A 13,826-nucleotide genomic window follows, 5' to 3' on the forward strand; every position below is an offset into this window, starting at 1 on the left:
ATGGGGTTGGCTGATTTTTTATGTAGCTTAAAATTGGAAATTTAAATTTAGATTTGTACTTTATAATAAAATAAAGCTAAAAGAAAATGGGAGATGGTGCTTCTAAAGCCTCCCAGCTCCCAGACAGGCAGCCCCCACTGGAATTCTGGCTAGCTTCTACAATTGGCATGGAGCCAATTACTGCAAGTACTTTTCAAACCTTACATTGGCCAAGATGAAACTTTATTTTTTTGACATTCCAAAACTGATTTTTGCATGCACAATTAAATACAGCTGGCTTGATAAAAACATCTTTTCAAAATTCTGACCCTGAGAGAGAAAAGTACTCCTAGGAGAAAGCTTGACATTAACTTTAATCACGTCCTTGAAGTAAAAACATAGCCCACGTTTGGCCTTGGGTTAATTGGTAGAACTTCAAGCCAAGGAAAACAACTGGAAAGAAGCTTTTTGAACTCAAGTAAGTAAATTTAACTTATTTCAACCGTTATTTTTGGTTTTGCATTTGCCAGGTGAATTGCCATGACACGTGCAGACATGATTCCCTATCTTTCCATTTGCGAGTTGTTTGTTTTTAAACAGAGAGATCCTTGTTTGGAAAAAATTGAAAAGAAAAATAGTTGGACTTCATCTTTTTTTTTTTAACATCTTTATTGGAGTATAATTGCTTTTCAATGGTGTGTTAGTTTCTGCTTTATAACAAAGTGAATCAGTTATACATATACATATGTCCCCATATCTCTTCCCTCTTGCATCTCCCTCCCTCCCACCCTCCCTATCCCACCTCTCTAGGTGGTCACAAAGCACCAAGCTGATCTCCCTGTGCTATGCGGCTGCTTCCCACTAGCTATTTTACGTTTGGTAGTGTATATATGTCCATGAAACTCTCTCATTTTGTCACAGCTTATCCTTCCCCCTCCCCGTATCCTCAAGTCCATTCTCTAGTAGGTCTGCATCTTTATTCCCATCTTGCCCCTAGGTTCTTCATGACCATTTCTTTTTTTTTTAGATTCCATATGTATGTGTTAGCATACGGTATTTGTTTTTCTCTTTCTGACTTACTTCACTCTGAATGACAGTCTCTAAGTCCATCCACCTCGCTACAAATAACTCAGTTTCATTCCTGTTTATGGCTGAGTAATATTCCATTGTATATATGTGCCACATCTTCTTTATCCATTCATCTGTCGAAGGACACTTAGGTTGCTTCCATGTCCTGCCTATTGTAAATAGAGCTGCAATGAACATTTTTATACATGACTCTTTGAATTATGGTTTTCTCAGGGTATATGCCCAGTAGTGGGGTTGCTGGGTCTTATGGTAGTTCTATTTTTAGTTTTTTAAGGAACATCCATGCTGTTCTCCATAGTGGCTGTATCAATTTACATTCCCACCAACAGTACAAGAGGGTTCCATTTCCTCCACACCCTCTCCAGCATTTATTGTTTGTAGATTTTTTGTTGATAGCCATTCTGACTGGCGTGAGATGATACCTCATTGTAGTTTTGATTTGCATTTCTCTAATGATTAATGATGTTGAGCATTCTTTCATGTGTTTGTTGGCAGTCTGTATATCTTCTTTGGAGAAATGTCTATTCAGGTCTTCAACCCATTTTTGAACTGGGTTGTTGGATTTTTTGATATTGAGCTGCATAAGCTGCTTGTAAATTTTGGAGATTAATCCTTTGTCAGTTGCTTCATTTGCAAATATTTTCTCCCATTCTGAGTGTTGTCTTTTCGTCTTGTTTATGGTTTCCTTTGCTGTGCAAAAGCTCTTAAGTTTCATTAGGTCCCATTTGTTTATCTTTGTTTTTATTTCCATTTCTCTAGGAGGTGGGTCAGAAAGGATCTTGCTGTGATTTATGTCATAGAGTGTTCTGCCTATGTTTTCCTCTAAGAGTTTGATGGTGTCTGCCCTTACATTTAGGTCTTTAATCCTACCCTTTTCTTTTTGTCCCATAGGCATTTGATTTTGCTCTTTGTGTGTATGTTTGCATTCGTCTTGTGTGTAAGTGTGCCAGCTATGGGAAACTCAAATTCGTTTCCTGAATGCAGTTCCTTGAGGTACATTCTCCAGAATTGGACTGCTTTCAGTTACTAACCAATGAAATGTAAAAAGATTATTTTCCTTTGTAATACGGCCTGGCCATAATACTCCCTAAATTAAATTTTAAGATGAAGCTATGAGATCTCTGTCTGTCTGGATACATGTATGTCTCAGTATGTGTCTTTGTCTTTGGAAAATACTATTGAGGTTAATCTGTAAATGAGCTCTATTTAATTGGCTTAAAGAAAAGTAAGTGCTTACAAACCAAACATTTCTAATTACAGGGAAACTAAACTAAATAAATTTCAGCTTCATGTGATCTGGAGAATATTCAGTATTAAATTAATGCCTGGTATTGAAATTAGTTTAAGTTTGTTGTTTAAGTTTGTTAATTAATACAGACATATCTTTAGAATCATCAACATTAAGTATAGTACTTTTATTGTACTTGGGTTTACTGAAAGTCAGTAAGTTCATACTATATCTGTTGAAAATTTGTCAGCAAGAAAATTAACTTGGTATGGGATAAAAGCTTTTTTTTTTTTTTTTTGCGGTACGTGCGCCTCTCACCGCTGCGGCCTCTCCCGTTGCAGAGCACACACTCCGGACGCGCAGACTCAGCAGCCATGGCCCACGGGCCCAGCCGCTCCGCGGCACGCGGGATCTTCCCGGACCGGGGCACTAACCCGTGTCCCCTGCATCGGCAGGTGGACTCTCAACCACTGCGCCACCAGAGAAGCCCGGATAAAAGCTTTTGAGTAAACACTGGGAATAATTATGTTTTAGAAATGTCTACTTAAAAATAGTTTTTCCAGATTTTTGGTAACTTAAAACTTTAAAGTTTTGCTAAATTAAATGATGAGAATTCATTGAAGGTCTAGGTCATTTTAATTAGGATAGGATAAAATACTGGAACATTAATTGCTGAATAAATCTAAGTTTACCTACTTTTGTCTTCTTACGAGAGGGAAACTATAGATGTTTGGGTTTATTAAACATGCAACTTATACCACATAAAAGAGAAATTATGCTATGAGAAAAATGTATTTAGAGGTTATGGAATATGTTCTTAAGTTTGCTAATCAGAAAATGCTGATATAACAAACAGTTCAATTACTTGTTTCTTGGTTTTGTTAAGGCTTTACGGGTTAAAAATTATAATATGTAATTAAAGCTACTAAAATAATAAGGGAAACATTTCAGTGTGTAAAGAAAGTAGGATATATGTTGTTGGTGATAGAAGATATGAAGAATGGAAATATACTTGTTGGGGAAAAAAAGGAATTTTGTATGTGGTCAGGATTGATTAAGATTAGATTGAAGTTAATTAAATACATGAATTTTGTTATTAACAGTAAGCTATTGCAAGACTAGAATTTGGTTTTCTCTATTAAGAAAACAAGGTTTTCTTGGAATGTTGCTTTTGATAACAGATCATGTGAATTTCTTTGCCTTTAAGTGATTTGTACTTGATTTTAAAATCTTTTCTTACTTTGGTTGAGTGAATAAGTATTATTTCACAATGACATGATTCTATTTGACCAAATTTTTTGAAATTTTTGACAAACTCCTGAATTTCAAATTCTAATTAAAGTTCTTCTGAGCTCCAGCTAACTTTGGGATGCTTCACAGGGCCCGTGAGGCATCTCAGAAAAAGTATTAAACTAACTAGGATTATTTGGTAGATTAAATTATAGGGGAAACATTGTCAAATAAAAGGTAACATTAAGCCCTCTTTAAGTTATGTCTATATAAATATATCTTATAGATGTTCCAGAAATTATATGGAATTCCAGAAATTCTTATATGTTCTGACATAAAATGTTATCTGTCATCAAAATTGAGGCTCACACTAAAGGGATTGAACCTACTTTCATTCAAAGGCAGCAAAAACAGAATCTGTAAGTTTATGGCACATGTAAAGTCTATTCTGCTTCTACAAAAAAAATTAACCCCTCATTGTCAGACTTTTGCCATCCTGATGTCCTTGTAGCATGGCAACAGTCTGCTCCTAAATCAGAGATATTAAGATGGATAAACAACTAGCTGTAAATTAAACAATCAGGGCTATGGGAAATCTACGATGGCTCTCTGGCAAACTCCATTTTTTTATTTGATGGGTTAAAGGCTTCCCGTGCTGCAAGACTGATGCATTTACAATGAAAAAAGAAATGGTCAAAAAAGTGTTTTCCCCTTGGCATATACTTTTCTACAATCTCCAGTGACCAAGGCACCCACTTCAATGGATAAATCATAAAAGCCTTAACAAAAACCCTCACAAACTTCTTGAAATTATCAGTCACTATCATCCTCAATCATCAGGCAAGGTCGACAAAACTAATGGAAAAACTGGACTCGAATGAAACAAGAATTAACAACACAGGATTGAATGAATTGATAAATGTGATTCTAATTCTTACGACTTTTTGTCTGAAATATTACTGGCTTTTAATCTTTGTTTTTCAGAGATAAGGGAACCTTTCACTTAAGCTCATTATGACTTACAGCAATTTGGTAAATTACACCTTTGTAAACAGAATTGAAGCATTTATCTTTTCTCTCTGCCTGATCCCTTCAGAATTTGGAAGCTCTTAGGTTCCTAACAGCCTTTCCAGGTAAGTAAATAAGGCCACTTCCTGGCAGATGCAGGAACCTCAAGATATTTTGGAACTCAAGAAGAGAGGAATCCACCTAAATCTGCAGGTATTGCAGGTAGAATCTAATGGCATGGCTTTCCCGGCCTTGAGAGGGGCTTTTTAAAAGTTCAATCTGAGATCCCTTATGAAAAGTTCCAGCAAAGCGAAATTCTAAAGAGCCCATATGATCAATTACACTTATGTAAATAATCAGGCCAAGTATATTGAAACCAGACTAATTTTGCAAACAAATCAGCTTAATTTGACTCTATTTGTTAAAAACGAGGATCATTTAGAGAGAGAAATTATGTTTCAATAATATGCCTTTGTGGATTTGATTGTCTTCATATGTGGTATTAGCATTGATCCACCTTCCCAAGGATGGGCACATAAATATCTTAACAGCTGGCAAATAGGAGGTTTATGGTTATTGGGACATTATGTTATCTCATTAGCTATATAGAGGGAAACAGATGAACCTCCTGTTCTCCCCATTACAGAGTTAAAAGATCTATGTTATCAGGATACCAAGACACCTGGTGGCAAAGTCTTTTGGGAATCTTAATTCCTAGTGCAGGTGTATATGTAAGCAGGAATATGCTCAGAAATCTATCAGTCACCATTGGTTAAATAACCAAAGAGACTGAAAAAAGCATGGCAGTACAACAGACATCCCTAAATTCCTTAGCCCAAGTAGTATTAGATAACAGAATTGCCTTAAATTTTCTGCTGGCTGAACAAGGAGGTGTTTGTGCTATTGCTCATACTACTTGCTGTAGTTATATCAATACCTCTGGAGAAGTTGAGACACGCCTAGAAAGAATGTCTCAAAAGCAAAATGGTTACAAGATGAAAGAAAAACTGACCCTTTCAATGACTTGTTTAGTTGGCTCCCTTCAGGAACAGGCAATTTTTTTTCTCTGCTTTACAAATAATTATCATTTTCATAATACGTATTATTATTATTTTCCCAGCTATCAAGCTACTCATGATGTGTATCACTGCTTGCTTCAAGTCTACTGCTAATAAAAGCTCACGTACAATGTTTGTGTGACAATTCAATATGGTTGATAAAATGTATAGCCAATGAAATTCTTCCCTGTCAATATATCTTTGTACTTATCCATTATACTCAGTTAATTCCTGGGACTTCCCTGGTGGTGCAGTGGTTGAAAGTCTGCCTGCCAATGCTGGGGACATGGGTTCGATCCCTGGGCCGTGAAGATCCCACATGCCGTGGAGCAACTAAGCCCGTGCGCCACAACTACTGAAGCCCACGTGCTCTAGGGCCCATGTGTTGCAACTACTGAGCCCGCATGCTGCAACTACTAAAGCCCGCAAGCCTAGGGCCTGTGCTCCACAACAAGAGAAGCCCCCGCTCCCCACAACTAGAGAAAGCCCGCACGCAGCAATGAAGACCCAATGCAGCCAATAAAAAATTTTTTTAATTAAAAAAAAATTAATTCCCCCCACGACTCACTAGGTAACTCTATTCCTCAAAAAAAGGAAAGAGGTAGACTTAGCACCAAGGGACAGGATGGAGCCGGAGCAGCAAAAATTCCACCCCTGCCTCGAGGAACAAATTTTGATCATCCGTGCTTCCTATTGAAAGATTTATGGTCAAAAGCGGGGAATTGAAAAAAGAAATTTTCACATATGGAGCTATAGGGAAGTCATTCTGGCTTATACATGAGTTAACTTGAAATTTATGCTAACTAATATAGCCAGTTTGTGGCCTATCAATTGTACATCTGCTTTAATTATTAGACAAAAGAATACACTGACCAAAAGTAAAGAATGTCCATGTTAAGAAGAAAGATTAAATGTGTCTCTCTCTGGGACACCAATACTGCTACTGCTTTGATGATAAGACTCCCTTCCCAGGCACCAAGGCCATACTGACTTGCCACATATGTGCTGGTCTGTTTTTTGTTTTTTGAAATCTTGAAGAAATGTAACCCTGACTTGTTTAATGTTCTTTGTTCTGACAAGATATAAAACTGCTGGAAACCACACTTCTCTGGGAGCAGTTTCTCAGAGTAATCAGAAAACTCGTTTCTATTCTTATTATTGATTGTTTATTGATATTTTTGTTGACAAAGTGAAGAGACCTTCAGACAACTCTGTCCTCACAGCCATATATCTGCAAATATACAGGAAACCCCAGGCAGGAACTACCCAGCTGAGCCCATCAACCCCAGAACAGTGAGAAATAATAAGAAGTGGTTGGGGCTTCCCCGGTGGTGCAGTGGTTGAGAATCTGCCTGCCAATGCAAGGGACATGGGTTTGATCCCTGGTCTGGGAAGATCCCACATGCAGCAGAGCAACTAGGCCCATGCACCACAACTATTGAGCCTGCGTGCCACAAGTAATGAAGCCCGCATGCCTAGAGCCTGTGCTCCACAACAAGAGAAGCCACCACAATGAGAAGCCCATGCACCGCAACAAAAAGTAGCCCCCGCTGGACGCAACTAAAGAAAGCCCACGTGCAGCAAAGAAGACCCAACGCAGCCAACATAAATAAATAAATTTATTTATTTAAAAAATATAATAAATGGTTGTTTTAAGTCACTAAGTTTGGAGTGGTTTGATACATAACAATAGATAGCTAGAATACACCTCTTGGGAGTGTAATTTGACAATATTCATCAAACTTTTAATCAATACATGCTAGCACCTAGAAACTTTATGTATTTATCCTACAGATATTTTGGAGCACATATATGCATTGTACCTTTGTTTACTATAGCAAAAGACTAGAAACAATCTAAATATCTCTACAGAAAACAGGTTAAATACATTCTGGCACACTGAAACAATAGAATACACAGCTATTAAAAGGAAAGAGGAACCACATTACATACTAATATGGAATCCTACAGAATAATTACCAAGTGATTCATTAACTTCACAGCAAGGTGAAGGACAATGTGTTTAATAGGCTATCATTTGTATGATAAAAAAGAACATGCATATATATATATATATATATATATATATATATATATATATATGTTTGTAAATGCATGAAATATCTCTAAAAGGATACTGAAGAAAATGGGTAACAACAATTGCATCTGGGAAGGGGACTTGGACACCTTAAGGACAAGAAGTGAGAGAAAGATTTGATTTTCACTGTAAACTTTTTCAATTCTGTACAATGAGTGTGTATATATTACCTATTCAAATAACTTGTTAATAATATCTTTATGATCAAGTCACACTAGTACAATATTCTCAATTTAAAGATTAGAAAACTAAGCTCAGAAAGTGATCTGTTCACATCTGAAAGGTAGCCAGTGACAGAACCATGTCTAGAAATTATGCCTGCCATGGAACTCTTTCCTTGGACAGAATCCTTTGAGCTTATACCTTTTTAGTAAGCCCGTTCTCTTTTAGCATCTCCAAGAAGTACATTTTTTTCCTCAGTTTCAGCCTGTTTCTACTTCCAGACTAAGTTCCTCAGGACTAAATATATGTGTGGTGTATTTCTTTCCTATCTGCTGAACAAATTACAACAAATTTAGTGTCTTGAAACAACACAAATTTATTATCTTACAGTTCTGAAGGTTAGAAGTTCAAAACGAGTCTTCAAGGTATTGGCAGGGCTGCGTTCCTTCTGGAGGCTCCAGGGGAGAATCCATCTCCTTGCATTTTCCAGCTTCTAGAGATGGTCTATATTCCCTGTCTCATGGCCCTCTTCCTCCAACTTCAAAGTGCATTTCCCCAAGTTCTGCTTCCATTGTGCCATCTCCTTCTTCTGCTTTTGATCCTCTTGCCTCCCTCTTTTAAGAACCTTTATGATTATAGACATAGCTAACAAACTTATGGCTACCAAAGGGGAAAGGGGGTTGGGGGAGAGATAAATTAGGAGTTTGGGATTAACATATACACACTACTGTATATAAAATAGATAACTACTACTACTGTATAGCATAGGGAACTATACTCAATATTTTGTAATAACCTATAGGGAAAAGAATTTGAAAAGGAATATATATGTATATGTATACATACATATATCCATATATATGAATCACTGTGCTGTATACCTGAAACTAACACAATACAGTACTATACTTCAATTTAAAAACATATTATACAGCAGAAACAAACACACCATTGTAAAGCAATTATACTCCAATAAAGATGTTAAAAAAGTAAAACATAAAAAAATCAAAACATATATTATATATATATAAAATGGGAATGAGATGTTATGAGTTTGAGGTTGATCTCCCAGATACGTGCCTCATCTATTGCTTTTATATATTTTCAATAAAAGACAAGTATTAACAACAAAAAAAAGAAGCCTTGTGATTACATTGGACCTACCTGGATATCTCAGCATCATTTTTCCATCTCAAGATCCTTAACTATCACATCTGCAAAGTCCCTTCTATGATGTAAAGTAACAGTCACAGGTTCTAAGGATTAGGACATGAACATCTTTGGGAGGCCATTGTTCAGCCTATCACATTAGCTCTAAATCTGAGGCATGTATCCTAAACTGTCTCAGTTTCTTCATCTATAAAACAGGAATAACAGCACTACCTATTTTGTATGGTTATTGTGCAGATTATAACAATTACATATTTAAAGAGCATAGAAGACTGCCTGACACATTGTAATCTCTGGATATATGTTATATATAACATCTTTTTATATATAACATGTGTTTGTTATTGTTTTAGTGAGCTCTAGTTGTCTGGTATATTAGAGACTTTCATCAAGAGTCTAATGATCTCTTCTCTCTTCCTTTAGACCTAACATATGCTGAGGATACAGAAGAGAGACTTTTTTTTTGGTACGCGGGCCTCTCACTGTTGTGGCCTCTCCTGTTGCGGAGCACAGGCTCCGAACACTCAGGCTCAGCAGCCATGGCTCACGGGCCCAGCCGCTCCGCGGCATGTGGGATCTTCCCGGACCAGGGCACGAACCCGTGTCCCCTGCATCGGCAGGTGGACTTTCAACCACTGCGCCACCAGGGAAGCCCAGAAGAGAGGCTTTTGCTTTATTTTAGCAAAACTCTAACAAACTCAGTGTAAGGGGAAAAAAGATAGCACATTCAGCAGATGAATAAAATTAATTTAGGATACTAGTTGACATTTTATATAGTCTTCTTCATTTGTGCTTCTGCAAGTACATAACATAGTGAATCTTTGCAATCGATCTAAAGTATTTACTACGAATTTGGGGGGAATTTACTACATGCAAGGCCTAGTGCAATGGGGATAAAAAAGGTGGAAATAGCAGGTAATCCTGGATTTTTACAGCTGAGATTAGTGAGTCTTTTTTTAAAAACATTTTTTTAAAATAAATTTTATTTATTTGTTTTGGCTGTGTTAGATCCTCTTTGCTGCCCACGGGCTTTCTATAGTTGCGGGAGCAGGGGCTTCTCACTGCAGTGGCTTCTCTTGCTGTGGAGCACGGGCTCTAGGCACACCGACTCAGTAGTTGTGGCTCACGGGATTAGTTGCTCCGTGGTATGTGGGATCTTCCCGGATCAGGGCTTGAACCCATGTCCCCTGCATTGGCAGATGGATTCTTAACCACTGCGCCACCAGGGAAGCCCAATAAGTGAGTCTTAAGGAGACCAACTTGCAAAGTGCTACATAGCCAGAATTGGAGCGGAGACTGTGGCTCAGGAGATGAACTATAAACAGGAAAAAAATGGAAAAGTAATACACTGTGCTACACAATATTATATGTGCTAAATGAATAGTTAGGGACTTTGAATTGGGGAGAACTCTTGTCAGACGGGTTGATCAGAAAAGGCATAGTTAAAGGAATGTGTACATTTTGGATAGAAACAGAGAGTAAACGGGGGGGGGGGGGGAAGGTAATTTTGAGTGTGAGCAAAGACATAGAATAAAATATCTCTGACCTGTGCTGCAGAAAGTTTGCACTTAGTATTTATTTGTAATGGAGAGCAAACAGCTTCTCATGTAAGCATGCACAACAGGATGGGTGTTGTCGGGGAGAACTCTTGGGGGCAGGCATTTGCCCCGCCCCCTTCCACAGAGCAGGGTGATGTGCACATGATGTTCCATTAGCCAAGCCACTCCTGACAGGCGGGGAAGAAGCCAAGCAGCTGTGGCTACAATAGACCATTTGAGAAGAGGGCAGAGACAGAATCGTCTTTCTCAAAAAGCTTGAGACATCATGTGAGTCTGCTTCCTGATATTACAAATATAGATATCTGCAACACAGAGCTCAGCATGAAAGCCAAGGCTCTGGAAGTTTAATAACTAATCTTTGGGAGATATCTGTGGAAATTACTACAATTATTGGACATTTCAAATGTTCCAAGCCCCGTGCTATCACCCACTTTACATAAATATTAAGTCCTTTTAATAACCCTCTGAGGTAGACATTATTATGCCCATTTTACAAAATGAGAAGCCAGAAGAAAAAAGCCAAGAATTTAGTGCCCATCGTCTACATAGCTGCCCTGAGCCCCACACATTTTCCAACCATAATAACCTCTCACCAATCAGTGGAAGATACCAGCAAAAAGAAGCAAATTCTTTTCCAGTTTCTGGTTTTGTTTCTTGAAAAATACTGCAAGGTATTTCTGTGAACTGACTAAAAGTCCCAGAAAAAGCAGAAATGTACTAATAATAATTTGTTAAGTAATCTCTATATTGAGCGATATCAAAACTGAAACTAGATCCCTTTACAGCTATATGTGAGAAGTTAGCAAAGAGTGGGGAGAAGGGAAGACGGCTTTTCTTTTCCATCTCCTTCCTTCAATTAGATAAGGCTTAAAGCAGGCAATGCTTTGAGGGACATAGTCTCAGGAAGTCATAAAGCCCAATAAATTGGAAAGGTTTGGGGTAGACTGCAGAGGAAATGTCAGAAAGGATTGTCCTATTTCCAAGAAGAAACAGCTGTGCACAAGTGGATACCCTTGTCCCCATTAGTTCTGTCACATCTAAGAGGGCCCAGAATATCTGGGCCATCAGCTTATTGACCACTGCCTTCTGATGCTTAAAGAAATGAAAGCGTTGTCTATGAATAAATGTGTTTAACTGAATTTAAAGTTTCAATCAAATTCTTTTCTCTCCCCACCCCAAAACAGAAATTCCCCAACTTTATGGCTTCGTGGCACGCATAGTGTCTCAGTAATTTTTCACAGTGCCCTAGGCCAAAGGAAACACCTAATGGTTAGGTTCATTAAGTAGTTAGGGCCAAACAATTTGATAAATATTTATGTGATATCAATGTAGTAGCCATTTGAAAAATGATACACATAAATTAAAAGAAAAAATATTATCACTTTGCTCCAAAAGGACCACAATTACTTACTAATGGTACATGTGTGCTGGTTGAGCACCGTACAACGTCTCAAACCTTGGAACCAGATTGGATATCACCTCCCTTTTTCCCTAGTTACATATTGATTCTCTTGGGATCATTGCTTTTTATCACAGCAATGGCTGAAAACCATAAAGTTATTATGTAACAGGAAGCATGTTCTAATGTTGAAACTGAACTGTCTCAAACTAGAAATTTGCACAGATGTCACTGTGATCCCTTGAAAAACCAAAATATTCCACTGAACCCTTGTGAGTTTGAGGGTATTGAAGAACATAGTCTGAGAACTGTAATGGCCCTAAGCTATGGAATTTGAACTCTCAGAAAAGTAAGTCAGGTGGAACTCCTCCATTTTCTAAATATTTGTTCAGTTGCCCTGGAGAGACCTGTTCTGGAGGGAGACTAGAAAAGGAAGTAGTACCCAAGTGCTAAGATCCACCAGTGCTAGTCTCTTGGACTGCTCCTTAGGGAATTCACTGTTTCCCAGAATCTTCCCTGCCAATCTCTCAGAAGAAAAATGCTGCCCCTTACCACTGTCTATCATTAACATGGCTAGTTTTGAAATGTACTTTGTGGCTCCCACTAGGAAAAGTAATAAGATTTTTCATTCATACAGATCCTTTCGTGTAAGACACACCTTGATGTTATGGAAAGAGAACTAGATTTATAGATAATTGGATTGGGGCCCTGTTTCTACTACATACTAAATAACCTTGGGAAGGTTACTTACTGTTTCCAAACTTTAGTTCTGAAGATAATCCCTGCCATGTGCAATGCAATATTTTAATAATAACTGTATAACACATTTGAATAAAACATTGTTTCTCAAACTCAATGTGCATAAGAATCCCCTGAGGGCCATTATGAAAATACAGATTCCCTGGGCTCCACTCTCATTGTAATATAGCAGGTCTAGGGTGGCACCCAGGAATTTGTCCTTTTAACAAGCATACCACCCAAGATGATATAAATTCAGGTATGACAAGTTGAGAAATATTAAAAGATGTTTTTTTAAACACTTGCAGATATATAACAATTTCATCCCCTCGATAACTTTTAAAGTAAGTAGGACTGGTATTGTCTTCATTTTATAGATGAAGAAACTGAGACTTTAAAAGATGACAGTGGCACCCCAGGTCTTCTCTATAGGTAGGCCTGTAATGATCAGAGGGATTGAATTTATCTTATGCATAAAATATGTATATGTCATGCAGTTCACTAAACTGTATATTCCTTGAGGACAGCAAGTCTTAATCATTTTTATATCTCTGGTACTTGACAAAGAACCTCAATGAATGTTTAATTTAAAAAAAACCTAATTTTTGAATTTATTGTATATATAGAAATATCTAATATTTCAAACAAAGCATACTTTGAAACATTTTCAGTTTTTCTCAAATCAACAAAAGTCCTGGAAAAAAAAAAAACCTCAGGCTACAGTTTTCACAAAATATAAATCTTTCTTTGTTTCCTAATAGCTGAGCTAAAAGTAACTTTCTCACAGTTGGGGAAGGATGATGAGGTCACCCAGTTCCACCCTGCAATGGAATGCCCACTTGTTGCTTGTTCAGGGAACTGATGATGCCAACAATCCTTTGTCTTTGGTATAATCAGACTCTGAAGTTCGTTCAGGCCTCTCGGTTCAGGCTGCCAACACTGGCAGCGTCGTTTCCAGATAACTGACCTCAGTTCTGCTGACTCAGTAAGTCAACTCCCAGAGTCAGACAGGACCCCTATTCAGATGGGACAAGTTTCTTAACCCTTTTTTTGGGGGGGGGTGGGGGGGAGTTATGAAACCCTTTGAAATAGAAGGGGATTCATGTGA

Source organism: Tursiops truncatus, chromosome 17 (assembly GCF_011762595.2).
Source record: "Tursiops truncatus isolate mTurTru1 chromosome 17, mTurTru1.mat.Y, whole genome shotgun sequence".
NCBI lineage: Eukaryota > Metazoa > Chordata > Mammalia > Artiodactyla > Delphinidae > Tursiops > Tursiops truncatus.